The sequence below is a fragment of the Phascolarctos cinereus genome, unplaced genomic scaffold, assembly GCF_003287225.1.
Source record: "Phascolarctos cinereus isolate Bilbo 61053 unplaced genomic scaffold, phaCin_HiC Scaffold_726;HRSCAF=1367, whole genome shotgun sequence".
NCBI classification, from domain to species: Eukaryota; Metazoa; Chordata; class Mammalia; order Diprotodontia; family Phascolarctidae; genus Phascolarctos; species Phascolarctos cinereus.
This window is the reverse complement of record NW_027556098.1, coordinates 35,308,402-35,326,848: the sequence shown is the minus strand read 5'-3', so window position 1 is coordinate 35,326,848 and position 18,447 is coordinate 35,308,402. Positions and strand designations below refer to the sequence as shown.

The following is an 18,447-nucleotide window of genomic DNA, read 5'->3' as shown; positions in this document are numbered from 1 at the left end:
AAGGCCCTCCAAAACCCAGTACCATCCTACCTTTTCATCCTATTCTCATGTTATTTCTCTTCACATGTTGCTATTCTGTAGCCAAACAATTGGGCAAATACCTAAGAAGGATTATAGGATTTCCTTCTCCAGATATCTTTGAATCCAAACAGAGCCTCATTTGTCTGGGAAGTCTTGTTGTGTTCTTATCTGAAGGCAGAGAAATGAACTAGATTATTTCCACATCATAATTATGAATTCTGCAAAGAATAATAAAGATCCCTTGATTGGCTAATTGGCCTAATCATAAATGCGTTCTTGAACGGCAGCTGTGGCCTATCAAGCACACACATGTGTGTGTTTTGGTTAAAGTCTCTGAACTGGCTAATTTCCATCATTATTCAGTACATTAGTAGGATTATACCTATATTAGGTCTTCTTCCTCAAACCAATTGTTTATTAAGTGTAAGTAAATTTACTATCCTAATTAGGGCCTCTTACCACATCAAAAGAATTTTAAAACACACACATACAACACAACAATAACTAACCAGCTTAAAACTAAGAAAAGTGGCCCCACCAATTAGCAATAGGAACGAGAGTAAACATGAGTACAGTTTATCACTTTCTAGGTTCAAGATGTATTCAGTTTAGATGTGAGGGTGGCAGCCAGCAGTTAAACAGGTTGCAAACACAAACTGCTGATGATAGGTAGTTACTAGCTACATCAGCCTACGCATACCCTTTCAAATAGACATCTAAGAGTAAAATCTGGATTGTAATGCAACCTAAATTTTAAAATAAGAAGGATGTCACAAGATTCATGTAGGGAAACATTCTACCCAATGGAAAATCTACTCTTAGTGTCTAACGATCAATAAATAGGGTTCTTTTACATTGTTTTACCTCTCAGCTGCTATACTCATTCATTCTTGAAAACCAAATTTTTCAACACCAAAGTACATCAAGTTCAGAAACTGATTTTCCAGAAGTTATTATAACTTTTAAAATATTGAATTGAATTATTATTTTTTAATCTCAGAAGAGAGAATATCTTAATCAAAAAGAGTCTTAAAGCATAGCTTGGATGTTGATAGAAGGATTAATGAAACAGGGCTCTTTACTATGAGTGGGTTCTTGGGTGAGAGAGATGGAGAAAGGTGATTTTAAAGTCTAATATTTTCAGAGACTACCTAATCATAGTCAGCTTTGCATCAAAATGGAAAAGATAAATTTTCAGTTTCCTAATATTATTAATTGTCTGTGTCACTTACATCTTACTGTGTTTAGAGTCCTGGGAGAGATAAGAAAAGGGTGCTAAACGTTCTTCTTTTCTTAAACAAACAGTTCCCTTAGAGGCCACCCAGTTCCTTTCATTGGATTGGCAACAAAAAGAACTAACAGATTTAAGTTTTTCTAAAAAATCTAAGACAAGAAGTTTCTTACTTTACATAAGATTTGCCTCACCCAACAAAAATAACAAAAGAGAAATCAGAGGACCAAGTTTAAAAAAATGGACCATGTTCTGCCTTAAATGATTGGTCAGTCATTTATGAAACTGTAAATTTCAATGAAGTTTTCTTTAGGATATAATGCAGTCCCAGGGTGTTGTCCTGAGTTTATCTCCCCCATTTGAGGTTTTTAACCTCTGGTACTTGTTGGTGTCTAATATCTCCTTGTATCAAGTTTGCAGTCTAATCAAAAGCTCTCAAGTTTCTATGATATATTACAGATTTATCATAGTAATAAATAAGATCATCATAATAAATAACTCATCATAATAAAAATGAAAACTGAATCTGGAGTTACCTCTGAGATTGATTCTTGGTTCTGTTATTTACCTGTGTGACTTTGGGCAAATCACTTAGTATGTCTAGGACTTGGTTTCCTTTCCTGTAAAATGAAAGACTGGATTAGACCAAAGATTGCTAAAGTTTATTTCTAAGCCATGTAATCCACAAACATCTGTGAAGTACCTACTTCAGCTAGGCGACAGAGTGTTAGGGCTAGAGTCAAGAATTCATGAGTTCAAATCTAGCCTAGACATATACTAACTGTATGACCCTGGGCAGGTCCCTTAACCTTCTCAGACACAGTTCTGTGTACTATAAATGGGGATAATAATAGCACCTACCACCCAAGGTTGTTGTGAGGATCAAATGAGAAGATATTTGTTAAGCTCTCAGCATAGTGTTTGGTCCATAATAAACACATAATAAATATTTTTCTTTCTTTCCAGTTGTGTGCCAGGTACCATGCTAAGTTTAGACTATACAAATACAAAGAATGAAACAATCTCTAATCTCAAGGAGAATGCTTGGAGTCAGGAAGACATGAGTTTGAATTCTACCTCAGATACTAGCTATATGAGCCCTGGAAGTGATGGTTACCTCTCTCAGCTTTAATTTCCTTATCTGTTAAATGGGAATAATAGCACCTGCCCCCCTCCTTACAGTGTTGTTACATTAATTCCTCCTCCTTCAAGTAGCAGGTATTCCTGTAATTCATAGGAATGCCCAGTGATCTGAAAAAGCTTGGGAAAGATTGTCCCATATTAGGGCAAGAAGTTAATATTGAAATGGCTGAGTGGTGAATAAAAGCAAGGTACACCTGAATTTCTCTTTTCCAAAGGTATTTCTAAAAAGACTCCAGAATACTCATACATCCTCACAGTTTCACCAAAGTTTGGAAGAGCAGTTATTGAGTCCTTAACCCTGTTTGCCTCAATTTCCTCATCTGTAAAAGGAGCTGGAGAAGGAAATGACAAACCACTCTAGTATATCTGCCAAGAAAACCCCAAATGGGGTCACAAAGAGTAGGACACAACTGAACAACCATAGCAACTTGAGATTTAACTAAAAATACATACAAACACAAAGAGCCGGACATGACTGAAACAATTGAACAACACCAACAAAAGAGGAGGGAAAGAATCAAGTAAGAAGTTATAAATAAGTCATCCAGAATTTTAGCTCTTCATTTCCTTCCACTGGCTGGTGAATGACTAGTTCTGAAGTTTTGGCACGCTTCCTGAAGGATGAATATTTCAGATATGAATCTAGCACTAAGGAAGGAGCCTATTTTTAAAAACTGATCATTTATACGTTCTCTCTCGGGTTGGAGTCCTCTTTCTCAGTCTAAGTGTTTTGTGTATGGTTCTTAGGGAAGAAAAAAGAGCCTTAGATGCTTAACAGAGATGGGAAATAACACATCAGGAAGTCAAGTAAATAAACATTTATTAAGTACCTACTACGTCTTTTAACTACTTTCCACATGGCAATTCTTGTACCTCTAAGGAAGGTATAACCCAAGGGGTAGCAACATTTTTCTAAATGATTTGTCAAGAAATCATTCATTGATGGCTTCAAGGCAGGAGCTATGGCATCCTTCTCTAGCAGTAGATGGAGGGCAGTTAGAGGCTATGTGCAGAGCTATAACTATGGATGTTTGCTCCTGGGACAAGTAACATGGAAAGGGCCCCTGGAGAGGGGACAGCACCCTAGATAACAAGAGGCTACTTCTAGGGATGCTTCTCCTAGGGAAATGTTGTTCCTGGTTAATAGGCATCTAGGTGGAGCAGTGGGTAGAATGTTAGACCTGGAGTCGGGAAGACCTGAGTTCAAATTAAGCCTCAGATACTCCCTAGCTGTGTGTCTGTGGTCAAGTCACTTAACCTCTGTTTGCCTCACTTTCCTCAACTATAAAATGGAGATAGTAATAATAGCACCTACCTCACAGGATTGTTGTGAAAATGAAATGAGACAATATCTGTAAAGCCCCCAGCACAGTGCCCAACATATATAGGTACTATATAAACGTGTATTTACTTCTCCCCACTTCCTATTTTAACTAGTTATTCTTACTGACTAAATGCTAAGATCAATTGCTTCTTCATACATGGAATCCAAAAAGGCTGATTTACTGGGGGATGATGGGAAGGGTGAAGAAGTGACACACACCCCTCCCCCCAATAGCAAATGGACATGCAGCAAGTAAGGAGGTTAAAAAAGAGCTTGAAATCATTCTCCCTCTTCTTCCCCCAAAAAAGTCCTCAATATCTCATCATTGATATGGATCCTTAGGGATCGTTTAGTCCGACACTTTCTTTTACAGTGAATGAAAGTTGGACCATAGAGAACAGAAGTGACTTAGCCATGGTTATAGGAGAAGGGTTGTTCAACACTTAATAAAATTGTGGCTGAGCTGAGTTGGAATAAAATCAAGTTAATTAGCATTCATTAAGCATTCATTGTGCTCCAGGCACTGTGATAAATGCTGGGGACACAAACATAAGTTAAAAAAGACAGTCTTTGTCCTGAAAGACAGCTTACAACGGGGAACGACAATACGTAAAAGGGAAGTGAAAAGTAGTTGGTGGGAAGAAGGATGGAAAAGGCACACTTGAGGGGGACATGATGGTGAAGACCAGAGAGTCAGAAGCAGAGCCAGGAGAGCGATGCAGAATGGCTGGCGTGGGCTGGCCATTCCTCAAGATGGAAGCCTTGGGAGGGAGCCTTCTCTTGATAATGGGGGAGGAGGGCTGCAAAGGGAGAGGATGTTCCAGGGTGAGAAAGCTGTAGGGGGTGGGGGAACATTCAGAATGAGAAGGCAGCTGAGGCATGGGGGTGAAATTTGAAGCATCAGAAGCAGAGGAGGGAAACTTAGAATAGACCTTAGAAACTGTTCACCCCCCTCATTTTCTAGAAGGGCAAGCAGAAGCCCAGAGGTAATGTCAGAGCAGGAACCAGAAACCAGATATCTGATTCCCAGTCCAATTATTTTTTAGCCAAAGCTTGTTGGGTACATGGCCCTGCACAATTTCACCAATAAGGATAAGCAGTTGAATAGGGTGGAGAGAGTCCCTTATTCTTTCCCAAGTGCCCTCTAGCCCCAAGATCGCCCACCCTCTAGCCCAACATCACCCTCCAGCGAGATAAGTGGGCTAAGACTACCCCTGGTCTCTGCCAGAGTGGAGTGGGACACAGTTGACAAACAGTTCTAACCTCTACTACGTCGACCTGCCCTAATGCTTTGTGTACCTCAGGAGATTCTTGCCACTGAACATGTTTTTTTTTTTCCCATTTGGAGACAAGCTTCCCTCCTCCAGGACAAGGCAGAGGCCATAACTAGGCCATTCCCTTTATACTTTCTCATATCCTATCACCAGGCTTTAGAATTTCCTTTTTCAGTAGCAGAGAACAAGTGTTTTTAATACCCCTCTAAAAGCCCCCATCCTGGGACAAAGCCTCCTTTACCCCATCATCCTAGTTCTAGCTCTGGCTACATGGATTTGGAATTTTATCCTTAGTCACTCTGACACAACAAGTCAGGTAAACATCAGGAATTCCTTTCCCAAGCCTCAGTTTCCTAGCATTGGAGGACCTAGGCTTTTCTTCTTCAAACAAGTATCAGATCCCTCTCCATCACCCTCGATTTCAGGCCACTAAAAATCACCTTCCAGGCCATCTTTGGCCAGTGTGAAACAGAGGAATGACTCCATAGTATAGTAGCCCTTCAGAGACACATTGTTACATGAAAGCCAGTAGCAGACCCCTTCCCTCCTGGCCTGCCTGCTGTAATTCATAGCTCACTTCTTCATTTCCCTAACTTACCACAAGGGTTAGAAATTCACCTTTTCAAGTGCTAATCATATGGAGAAATGTTTTGCTATTACTTTGAGAGATGGTCTTTTCTTTCAAAGAGGAGTCCAAAGAATTTAGCCAGTTGAATTTTTTTTTTACCATAACATTGAAATAGTTCTAATGTTAAATCTATCGAGGGGAGGAGCACCTTTCCTTTTAGGAAGCTTGCTACTGACTTAAATTGTTAATTCCATTACTATACAATAATGTGTCTCAAGCATCTCTTCTGTAGTTAATTCTCTAGATGATAAATACTGTGCATTCTAGTAGGGCACAAAATACATTAATACTTCACAGCCTCATTTTTCTGACCTACTCGACTTATTGTGCCAATTAGCTTGCATCGTGCTTTTGTAAGTCTATCTTCATAGTTGAGTTCAAGAGCAAAGTGTTCTTTCGAAGGAGCATTGAAGTAGCACGCGGAAACAGTTTTTGAGAGGCCGTTTACTTCTGGTAGTGCACTGAACGATGCCTAGACAACTTGCTAAAAAGCTCCAATGAAGCCCTGGCAAATGGCTCTTTTGATCTGTTTGCTAATCTCTTATCTGTCATCTACTGACTATATTTCTGGCTCCTGTTAGGAAGGGGCCAGGGAAATTGTGATTATAGTCCTTTAACATATCTAAATGCTTTGGGCCATGTGGTTGTGAGTCACTTCTCACCGGGTAAGAAATATGCTAGGTAATGCCTAGATTCATTTGCCTGATTTAGGACAGAAGGAGGATGTACTTATCAGTACCCAAACACAGCTGAAATTGGGTGGTGAGGAGCTCGTGACATCCTCTACTGGGACTGGCATTTCCAAGATGGAGAAGGTCTTGGCATGAGAAGTGATTAGTGCCTTATTCCAAGTTTGGGAAAGACCCATCAGGATTAAGAGGTCTTAAAGGACAGGAGACTGGACACAAAAACTGCTAGTGACATACTATTTGAAATTTGTAAGGGAAGTTTACCATGAAGTAGGCAGTGTAATATAGAGAAAAGAGCACTGGGTCTAAAATCAAAGGGCCTGGATTCAAATCCTATCTCTAATGTTTGGGCAAGCGTGACCTCAGGTGAGTCATTTAACATCCCTGGGCCTCAGTTTCTTCATCTGTCAAATTAGGAATTTGGACTAGATGAAGTCTTGGCTCTAATACTTCCCAACTCTGGCTGTAGGCAAGTTTCTTAACTTGTTTGAGATTCAGTTCCCCTTTCTGCAGAATGAAAATAATAATGCCTCCTCCACAAGATTGTGGTAAGGCTCAAATAAGATAATGCATGTGTGATGCTTTATAGAGAACTATACACATGTGAGATATTTCTTATTATCATGAACTGAATTTCAGAAGGCAGAAGTAAGAGCTATCAGTGGAAATTGCAGAAGTGAAGTTAGACTTGAACAAGGAAAACTTCCAAATCATTAAAGCTATGTAAAAATGGGCTGGGTTCTCATAGCTGGTGTCAAGTTTGTTCTTGTTGGAGGTCTTTGAGCAGTGGCTAGATGACCACTTGTAGAGTACATTACGGTAGGGATTCCTTTTTAGGTACGGGTTGGACAAGATGACTACTGATGGCTTTCAACTCTAAAATATTGTGATTATCTTTTTCTGTTTCTGTCAATTCATTTCTCCTATCCCCATCCACCTTTGGAATAACTATGACAACCCATTTGTCTGCTAAATAAGGAAAGGTACTAGAGAAGGGTGGGATGAGTTTTGTAGTATGTGAAGCAGATGAGGAAATTGAGTCCCAGATAAATGAAGAGCCTTGCCCAAGGTCACATTAGTAGTAAATAGAAAACATAGGTCCTCTGATTCTTAAGGCAGAGATTTGTCCATGCTACCTCTCAAGGTGGAAGTAAAGGAAGAGAAGAAAGGAGAAGGAAGAAATACTGATATTGACAGTGTTATCATTCCTCATCACCAGTGTATCGCAGGTTGGCAGAATCCCTCTTTGGACTATAGAGAACAGGTAGAATAAACAAACTCTGTTGTGGGAAAAGGGAGAGAGTCAGAGTCAAAGGAGTAGAGTTGTTCAGTTGTGTCCAAGTGTTTGTGACCACAGCCCGCCAGGCCCTTCTATCCTCTGCTATCTCTCAGAGTCTGTCCAAGTTCATGTTCATTCCTTCCATGACACCATCTCTCCATCTCATCCTCTGCCATCCCCTTCTCCTTTTGCCTTCAGTCTTTCCCAATATGAGGGTCTTTTGCAATGAGTCCTGTCTTTAAGTACTAGGTGAGAATTCAGGTCATGATGATGGTGAAAGAGGAGCCAAGAAATATACTGACTTTCCAGATGTTAACTTCAGCATAAACTCATTTTATCAGGATTGTATCAGTACTTCACATGGTTGATGGAATACACAGCTCATTTCCTGGTTTTCAATTTGAATGCAAAGTCTTAGGCTGCCTGAGACCATATGCCTCTAATTCAGAGTTCCTTTGAAAAATCCAAGCCAAATTTTCCTTTTTGACTATTGGTTTAAGCCAGGCCTCCCTCCAAGTACTCTCAGGAAGCAGAGGTAGCTGTCTACCATGGTCCCTTTGGGACTTGTCAGAGAGAAACATTAGCCAGAAAGTCAGGAGGACCACATGGTGAGAGCAGCCGGGACCCCCTGAGGAATGAAAAGCATGAGTGTATTCTGTTGGCTGTCTATGTTCAAAATCCTTACAGACATAAAGCTTGCAAAGTTGTTCCTCAAGAGTGACCAGAATGGCCCTGATTATCTCATTTTCTTTTCCTAATAAAGGAAGTTAGATGAATAACAGTATTCGAGAAGAATGCTACATTTTAGAGTTAGAGATTTTATAAGCTGGAAATGTTATTTAATACTAACTCTTGTACAAAAATGTGCATGTGACATGGTGCCTGCTCTCTGGGCACTTATAGTCTAGATAGCATAAGAAGCAGCTGGTGTATTGGAAAGAGCATTAGATTTAGTCAGAGAACCAAGTTTAAACCTAGGCTCTTCTATTATCTGTATGACCTTGGGCAAGTCTCTGGGTCCCCTGGGCCCTCATCTTTAAAATAAGATAGTTGGGCTAGATGAGATAGTTAAGTGGCATAGCAGATGGATCACTAGACTTGGAGTTGGGAAGACCTGCATTCAAATCCTGCTTCAGATACAAATAAGCTATGTGGCCCTGGGCAAGTCACTTACTCTCTCTCATCTACAAAATCGACCACAAAATGGGAGTGATCCTAGAACCTACTTCATGGGGTTGTTTCGAGAATCATATGAGATAATACTATAAAGTGCTTTGTCAACCTTAAAGTACTATATAAATACTAGTTTTTATAATTATTATTTCTAAGATGTCTTCAAGCTCTAAATCCTATGAGAAACATAACACATTAATATACTGCATAAATCCTCTTTTTGATAGTTGCTTTCTATGGTTAGTTTATTTTTATTTTTCCTGCATTTTTTTTCTAGTTTGGTTATACCTGATATGGACACTAGGACCCAAAGACCCATAGACCATTGGGACGGTAACAGGCCTAAGAAATCATTGAGTGTAGCCCACTTTCATTCTGCAAGTGGGAAAACTGAGGCCAAAGAAGTAAAATAGCATACCCAAGATTATACAACTATGAAGAACTTTAAAAATTATAGGAGTTCAGAACTATTTTTGGGAAACAGGGTCATGAAAAGTTTTTTTCAATAAGGAACCAATGTTATATAAGTGGAATATGCATGAACAATGGATTTAATGAATTGGGGGAGAGGAGGAGAGGGGTCAGAAATAAAAGATCAGAGGCTCTAGAATAAGAAGGTAACTCAAAGGCCTCTAGTTTAATCTCCTCACCTTGTTATTTAGTCATTTTTCAGTCATGTTTGACTCTTTCTGACCCTATTTGGGGTTTTCTTGGCAAAGATAATGGAAGTGGTTTGCCATTTCTTTCTTCAGCTCATTTGACAGATGAGGAAACTGAGGTAAACAAGGTTAAGTGACTTCTCCAGGGTCACACTGCTAGTATGAATCTGAGGCCAGATTTGAATTCAGGTCTTCCTGACTCCTGGACAGCTAGATGACACAGTGGATAGAGCACTGGGTTTAGAATCAGGAAGACTCATCTTCATGAGTTCAAATCTGGCTTTACTCACTTATAGTTGTGTGACCCTGAGCAAGTCACTTAACCCTGTTTGTCTCAGTTTCTCATCTGTAAAGAAGGAAATGGCAACCCCAGATGAAATCAGGAAGAGCTGGACACAACTGAAATGACTGAACTAAGACAACAACTTCTTGACTCTAGATCCAGTGCTCCATCCACTGTGCTACCTAGCTTAGAAAAGAGGACGCAGGTAATAAATATCAGAGATGGAATTTGAATCAGGTCCTCTGACTCCAGAGTCATACATAGCTTTTTCCACTGGGAGCTATTACAATTGAAAAATTTGTTGATATATAAAATTCCAGTAAATATCTCAAAAATCTGATTCGTGGCTACCTTCAACCTTGAAATCCATGCTTTGCTTGCTCAGACTGCCCCTCTTAATGTGATATTATGTAATCTCAATTTTATCCACCTCCAAATTATTCACATCTGGTTTTAAAATTTTTTTTCTCATATTTGAATACAGCGTGACTGATAGTCTGAGACTATTCAACAAGTTGTTATCACAACTCCAATGCCATGTTTTAAAAGGCAGTTGTTGAGCTAGGAGAGGGCATCTTGAACCTCTTTGCCAGCTTGGCCTTGGCTAGAACTAAAGCAAGGAGAATAAGGAGAGTGTCTTGGATTCAATAACAGCATTGCTTGGACTTCTTTTGCCACTGACTTTTTTCTCGGTTTTCTCTGGTTTTTTCTCAGTTCCTCCTTTTTCCCTTCCAGCACTGAAAACCATAACCCTGTTGTTGTTGTTTCCGTTTCCATTTCCTTTACCTTCAAGTGGCTTAGACTGTATGGATGAATAGCATTTTTCAAAAGAATCAGAGACAATCATTAGAAAATAATTGTTAAGTAGGCAAAGTTTGGTATTTCTCATTTGTAACACTCTTCCCTGATTTCAGGCATCCTCCCCCAGGTACTAGGTGCCTACTATCCTCATGTTATCTAGGTTCCAACATTCCCCAGTTGCAGTGTCCCACCCAGGTATTCTTTCTCTAGGTAGCATCTCAAACTGTAGCCTTTTCCTTCATCCACCTTTACCTGCCCTTTAAGCATTCAGAGACATGTGATTGTGCTAGGATCAAGCACAGATTCACCAAGATAAATTATTGCAAACTAACTTGATATCCTTTTTTGATAAGTATTACTAGTACATGGTAAAGCAAATTAATTCTATGGATATAATACATCTTGATTTTATCAGAGTATTTACAAAGACTCTCATAATATACTTGTGAGCAAAATAAAAAAGATATAGGCTAAATAATAATACCAAAATTAAGTAGATTTATGGCAGGTTGAATAACTATATCCAAAGAGTATTAATTAATGGATCAGTGCCAACCTGGAATATAATTTTTAGTGATGTGCCTTAGGGCCTGCTATCTACTATGTACTACTTAAAATTACTTGAATGTAGCTGTAGAAATTATACTTATCAGATCTGTAAATGACACAAAACTAGGAAGAATAATTGAAAATTTGGTGACAGAGTCAAAACTCAAAAATATATGGTCAAAACTAATGATGAAAATTAGAAATAAATGGAAAGTCTTCCACTGAGGTTCAAAAATTCAATAAATTAAATTCGACAAATATTTATTATATAGCAATTGTGCAGAGAGCACTGTTTGGAACTAGGGAAGCTGTAAAATTTGGGTAAGATACTGTCTCCTGCTGTCATTATAACTTATAGACTAGTCGGGAGAGGAGACATACACAGAAAACACAATCCTTGCTAAGTGCACAATAGACATCCAAACAAAGTGCTATATTTTTTTTAAATGATCACTCCAAGCACAGGATGTAAGAGAACTATGTTAATGGTAACAAAATTTTTTTAATGACTTAAGAGTTTAGTTGATTGAAAGTTCAGTGTGAGTCAATAGTGTAATGTAGCTATCCAAGGAAAGCTAATGTAATCTTAGACCAAGTCAATAGAAGTTTTATGTCTTGAATGGAGAAGGCAAGAATCCCCTTGTAGTCTGTTCTTGTCAGGCTACATCAAAAGTATTGTGCTCAGTTCTGGACAACGTGTTCCCAGAAGAACAGTGACAAGATAGCATTTTCCTAGGTAAGTAGCAAAATCTAGGCTGAAGGATTTTCAGATCAAATCACACAAGTGAAGAAACTATAGGTGTTAGGAATGTAAAAGAAAAAAATATTGATGTAGTAGTCACTGCCTTCAAATATTTGAAGGGCTGCTGTTTGAAATTCAGTTTAGCTAATACCAACCAAGTACCAATATCATTGTACAGATGGGGTATTCAAAGATAAAAATGAGAAGTCATCCAAAGGGTTTACATTTTACTTTATTGTAATTGTCATTTGTATCATGATAGAAGATTTTTGAATGGAGAGAGTGACATTGTCATATCTGTGTCTTGGGAAGATTATTTTGGCTGCATGGAGGATATCTTAGAGATGAGAGGGATACCAACTAGGAGGCTATTCAAATGATCCAAGGAAGATGTTATGAACTAGGGTGATGGATGTGTGAGTGAAGAGAAAGGGATAGATTCCAGAGACATTATAGAGACAGAATAGACAAAACTTGGCAATGGATTGAAGGAGGAAGAATGAGGAAAAGGCAAGAATCCAAAATGGTTCCGAGGTTATGAACTTGAATGACTGGGAAGGATGGTAGTCCTCTTAAAAATAGAGATGCTGAAAGGAAGTTTGGGAGGAAATAATAGAGTGCTTCATTTAGAACATGTTGAGTCAGAGATGCTAGTGAGATACCCAAGTGGACATATATGTCCAGCAGAGTTAGACATATATTATCACCCGCCCTCTCTGGAAGACAGAAGTAGATTCAGTGAGAGAAAATTACAGAAAAGCAGATTTTAGAATAGTATAAGTAACAATTTTCAAATAATCACCTGTCCAAAAATATAATAGGTTACTATCTAGTTGTTTAAGTACCTGTCTGGAATGTTATGGAAAAGATTCCTGTACAGGGCTGTGCTCCACCCCTGCCCCACCTCACCACTCCCCATTTGCCTTCAGGTGATGGCCAGATAAACTACATTAAAACATGTTGCAAAATGAAGTGAACTTTAAAAGATAAAAGATTTATATTTAAGGCCTCCAAATAGCAAAAAATTCTGGCACAATCCTATTAATTAAAAATCACTGTTCTGTGAAATGCCTAACATTACATTTTTAATTAGATGATGTTACTGTTTGGAATACCTATTTAAGATATAGATAAGCAATAGAAGCAGTTGGCCATCTGTTATTGGTAGGTAGTTGAGGTAATGAGAATAACAAATTGGACCAGTGCACCAAGACATGGGCTAGCCAATATGACTGTATAGCTGCATGTAATGTGAATGTTCCCAGAACATGCAGGCCTAGAATACTTGCTGGCAGTAATCAGAACACAGGAAGTGAATGCTTCATGTTACCTGAAGCTCAATTTTAGATATAACTAAAGCTGTGGAAGATTATTTCTGCTACTTACAGAACACAGATTTTTTGAGAACAATACTATGAGACCTCTATGGGCCTCAGTTTCCTCTCCTCTAAAATGAGGTGGAAGTGGAGGTGTCCTGGAGCTACCTTGTAACTGGTTCAAGAGTCAATTGTTAAATTTTCAATGTGAGCATTTAACCTCCAAAGTTGGGAAACATTACAAACCAGGGCTATATTTATTGTTTTGTTAATTGTCTAGAGTGAAGAAAGCAATGGGGGAAATGCTGATAATGCAGATTAAATTTAAAATTGGGTTATGATTACCTTCCCCTTATTCCCTCAAGAGCTGGTTGTTAAACATTTATCATCACATGACTGGTAGAAGGGTTGAAGTGATGAACTAGATGACATCTGAGGTTCCCCCTAGCTCTAAATGTGTGAGCTATTTCTGCATTTTAAAGATGCTGTAGATTTCTTTGTGTTTCATAAAATGTTTATATCATATATAATATAAGTTCCATCTTTTCCCTGATTAAAAAACTATATCCAGAGAAAATACTGTAGCTAAATGTTGAACCTGCAAGTGTTGATGATAAAGTCCTTCTTTCTCTGGTAAAGGTACTGGTATATGGTGCTTTCAAACAAGATATTTTGATCCACTTTGGGTGCTACATATCAGAACATGAATGTCCTTGAAGAGATGATAAATATTAAAATTGTAATTTTGAGAGTGTATGGATAATGTGTGTGTGAGAGAGAGAGAGAGACAGAAAGAGACAGAGAGAGAGATTCTGAAAGACAGCTTCCCCCACTATAGTTGGTAGCTATAATAAAAAAAAAATTTAGTGATAGTGGTGAGGAAGTTTCTAAATTTGGAGGCAGCTGTGGTACAGTGTAAGAGCATTAGTGTACTCTGTGGTCAGGTCCAGATTCAGTCCCACAGTTTGCCATTCAGATACTGGGGCTTCCACCCCAGATACCTGGAAGTTTGGATTGAATCTTGATTGGACTACTTAGGACCTGTGTAACAATGGGCAAGTTGTTTAGCCTCTCTGGGCCTAATTTTCCTCACCTGTGCCACAAGGAGTTTGTACTAGATGTCTTTTAAGATCCCTTCCAGTTCTGACTTCTCTGGTCCTATAGACTTTTAGTTTCAATAAAAAGGAAAGCCATGTAAGTTGTTTGGTCATTTTTCAGTCATGTCAGACTCTTTGTGACCCCATTTGAGGTTTTCTTGACAAAGATCCTGGAGTGCTTTGCTATTTTCCTCTCCAGCTCATTTGACAAATGAGGAAACTAAAGCAAACAGGGTTAAGGGACTTGCCTAGGTCACCCAACTAGTAACTGTCTAAGGCTGAATTTGAACTCAGGAATATGACTCCAAGCCCCATAGTCTATTCATTGCGCCACCTAGCTGAGGTAAGTAGTACTTGGCAATTCAAAGGAAGCTTATATTTGGCTCTCTATTTCTGAATTACTTGGAATTGTTTAAAAAGAAAGAAAAGAAAAAAATCAAAGGAAATCTTTTCTTCTGTAAAAAGAGGGAGATTGAACAAGGTGATCTCTAAAGGCCCTTCTGGCGCTGCAATTCTGTGATGCTATGACTCTGATGAGATCCTGGAAGGCCTTTTCAGCCTGCGTGAAGACTCTAGGCCATTCAGCATGTGGCTTTTAAGTCTTTTTATCCTTCTCCACCTTGTGTTCAGGAAGCATGTTATAACATGCTAGGGACAATAATTTTAAGAAACTGTTGTCTAACACGGTTCCCAAGTGGAGCATGGACGGGGTCTCAATCACTTAATTGCATTAAAAGATACCCTGTTTGAGTCCTTTAAGTGTGGCAGTTCTCAATTATCTAGTTCAGACTCCACTGTGAAGTCATAATTAGGCACTAAAAGCTAACTGGATTACCACAGAGAGCTCTCCTGACAGCTGTTTAACAGCTCATCAGGTGTTAAGGCCATAAATTACACCTTTCCCTGTACCTCTTCTTTCTGGCCTTAATTCACAAAGTTATATTTTACTGTCCTTTCATCATCAGGCAGTCAGGTTCACTTAAGGGACTCCTAAATTTGGAGCCAACAATTGATTCCCTAAAGGGGCCTTCACTGTGAAGGAAGAAGTGGGTATGACTTTCTTAGGTGCTTATTTTTTTAGTCTTTATGTGAGAAAATACGATTAAAACCACTGACAGCAAAAGTAACAGCCATCTAGTTAACCTTGCTGTAATTATGAAACCAGAAGTATAGTCCTTCTCCCAAGTTTGTGAGAAGCTTTGTTGAGGAATCTCAGGATGGGAATTCAGACACTAAAGGTCAAACTCAGTTGCAGGCTGATGGGGCCTTTTAAGGACCAATGGGGAAAAGGTAGTGAAGATGCTGGTATCAGGTACCTGATACCAAACAGAAAAACAGTAGAGGAACACTGAACAAACTTTGCTTCCCAATTTTACCTGGGCTGGGCCCTGATGGCTATGAGGAAGTCTTGTTTCAAATCCTGTTTTTACAGACTTCATGAAACCTCAAACAAACCCATGTTGAAATGAGGTGTGCAGGGAAGCTGCTAGAAGACAGCTTAAAAACATATAGACCAACTTTCTTACTTTATAGAGAAGTAAATTGAGGCTACACAGGTAAAATAACCTGTTCCGTGACCCATAGCTAGTTTTTGGCAGAGCCAGCAATAGAATCCAGGTTTCTCTTCCACCATGACACTCTTGGTCGCCATCCCTAGCAATTCAACGTCTTCTTCCTCTCCCTCAGAAATAATTATCTGATGAGATTACCTACCTACTCATATTCCTAAAACTTTTTTTCTCAAAAACAAATAGAATTAAGAGCAAATTAACAATAAATGTTCTTGGAAATCTGAGCCTCTATTCTGCTTGCCAAATGGATACTCAGTGGTATTTGGCAGATTTTGGTCGTTATTATTGTAGAATTTGGGAGGGCAAGCATAGTGTTTCAAATAAAAAGCAAGTCTCAGAGTCAGAATCACCTGGGTTTAAGTACCATCTTTGATACATGTAACTCTGATACTTGTAAGCTGTATAACCCGGGGCAAGTCACCCAACCTTTTAGGGACCTGGGTAACTTTCTAATACTATAAAATTGCAAAGAAGGTGCTGATCTGCATTGGGAGAAATTTCTCATTGGTATTTATTATTGTTATTATTATTCAAAATAATAATAATAACTAGCATTTATATAGCATCCACTGTGTCAGGTACTGTGCTAAGCACTTTACAAATCTTATCTCATTTGATTCTCACAACCCTGTTAAGTAGGTCTCATTATCACCATTTTACAGATGAGGAAAGTGAAGCAAAGAGCTGTCAAGTGACTTGTACAGGGTCACACAGCTAGTAAGTGACTGAAGCCAGATTTGAACCATTTACCTACACCAATGAAATCATTGTTGTTCAGTTGTTCAGTGGTATTGGACTCTTTGTGACCCAATAGACCACAGCAAGCCAATACTGTCCATGGGATTTTCTTGGAAAAGATATTGGAGTGATTTGCCATTTTCTTCTCCAGTGAATTAAGGCAAATAGAGGTTAAGCGACTTGCCTGGAGTCCCACAGCTCGTAAATACCTGAAGCTGAATTCAGGTCTTTCTGACTGCAGGCCCAGAACTCTATTCTCCTAAGCCACCTAGCCACCCCAGTAAAATTATTAGTCCGGTCAAAAATAAAAGAATTGTGAACCTCAGGATTCTTCTCTTTTCTACCTAAATAATGTTCAATTTGACAAACGTTTATTAAATATCTATTATATGGAAGGCTCTGTGGTAGATGCTGAGGATGTAAAAATTAAAAACTGACATGGTCCTTTCCATGAAAGAACTTATAGCCTATAGAGTACTGTGATATGTACACAGACAAATATAATCAAAGGTAAGATGTGGCCAGAGCAAAGGACAGAGCCAAAGTGTGCTAGGAAAATCTGAGAAGGGAGAGATGTTCCATTTAATTCAACAGTCCATCCCACAACGGCCACACTCATGCAAGGGGATATGAGTCTGAATTTAGGGTATTGACAAGGAAATGGAAAGGGTAAGTCGGTTAGGAAAACTGCAGAGGAAAAAACAACATGACTGAACAACAGATTGGCTATATAGAGTTAGTAGAAATGAAAATAAAAGACTACTTCTACGTTTGAGCTGGTTTGGGGTGACTGGAAGGATATGTGCCATTAACATAAATAGGGGAAGGGAGGTAGCTCAAGAAAACAATGATGAGCTTGGTTTTGAACATGTTGAATTTGTAAGGCCAATGAGGTATTCAGGTAGAAATATCTAGCACTTAAGCAATAATTAGTAAAGGACATCCACTTTGCCTGGGAGTGAGGCACAGTACGAAAGGGGGATCTGTGGGACAAAAGTCACCTGAGGGAAGAGCCTAGACCGGAAACCTTGGAAGGTTTGATTGGATGAGCAATACAGAGAAAGGAGAGAGAGTAGATATTTATAGGGGTCATTAATCAGAGAATAAGGATCTAGAATAGACAGAAAGAGAGGATGGACAATGGAGAGAATGAGAGAAATCCTTTTTGGAAATGAATGCAAAAAAATGAAATTTAAAAACACTAATGGACAGGACTGCTTCAAAGGGAGGAAAGGAAGGAATATCTACTTGACTGAGAGGGAAAAGATATGGGAGGGAATTATATAACCAGATAAAAGTAGGCAAGAAAAAAAATTAATAAACAAAATCCCAGAGGGAAAGAGGTAACAAACAAGAGGAAGGGATCAGGCGTGGCAGGAAGAGAGCTGGTGAGAATAAGACCACCTTAAAAATATTAAAGCAAATTAATTAACATAATACTGTGCCTGCAGTAGAAGAGGGAGAAAAATCATAATTTGAAAAAAAATTCAATATTAGAGACAGATAGACCAAAATATAACCCTAACTTAGAACTTTAAATGTGAATATATTAAACAATCAAATAAAACAAAAAAAGAGTGACAGATTGGATAAGAAAACAAAACTCTAAAATCTGTTGCTTACATGAAACACATTTAAAAAACAAAGACATTACTCAGTGAATCCAAAAAAAGCAGGAGCTGCAATCATGCTGACAAATCAAAAGCATTCAAAAAATTAAAAGGGATAAGTGAAGAAACTATTATGCTGAAAGAAATAATAGGCAACAAACCAATATTAGTAATAATATATGCTTCAAATGCCCAAGTCCAAAAAGGAAACATCTCAGCTGTAACAATTCATAGACAGTAACACAATAGTAACAAGAGATTTCAATATTCCTCTCTCAGTTTGGGATAGGCCTAACAGAAAGATAAACAAAAGAGAAAA

The 18,447-nt window shown here is 38.6% G+C and overlaps 1 protein-coding gene across 4 annotated transcripts in view; it reads left to right on the top strand.

Moving 5' to 3' along the window:
- Nucleotides 1-18,447, top strand: part of AFF3 (ALF transcription elongation factor 3) — a 658,750-nt gene that overhangs the window by 488,347 nt on the left and 151,956 nt on the right. The window lies entirely within an intron of this gene.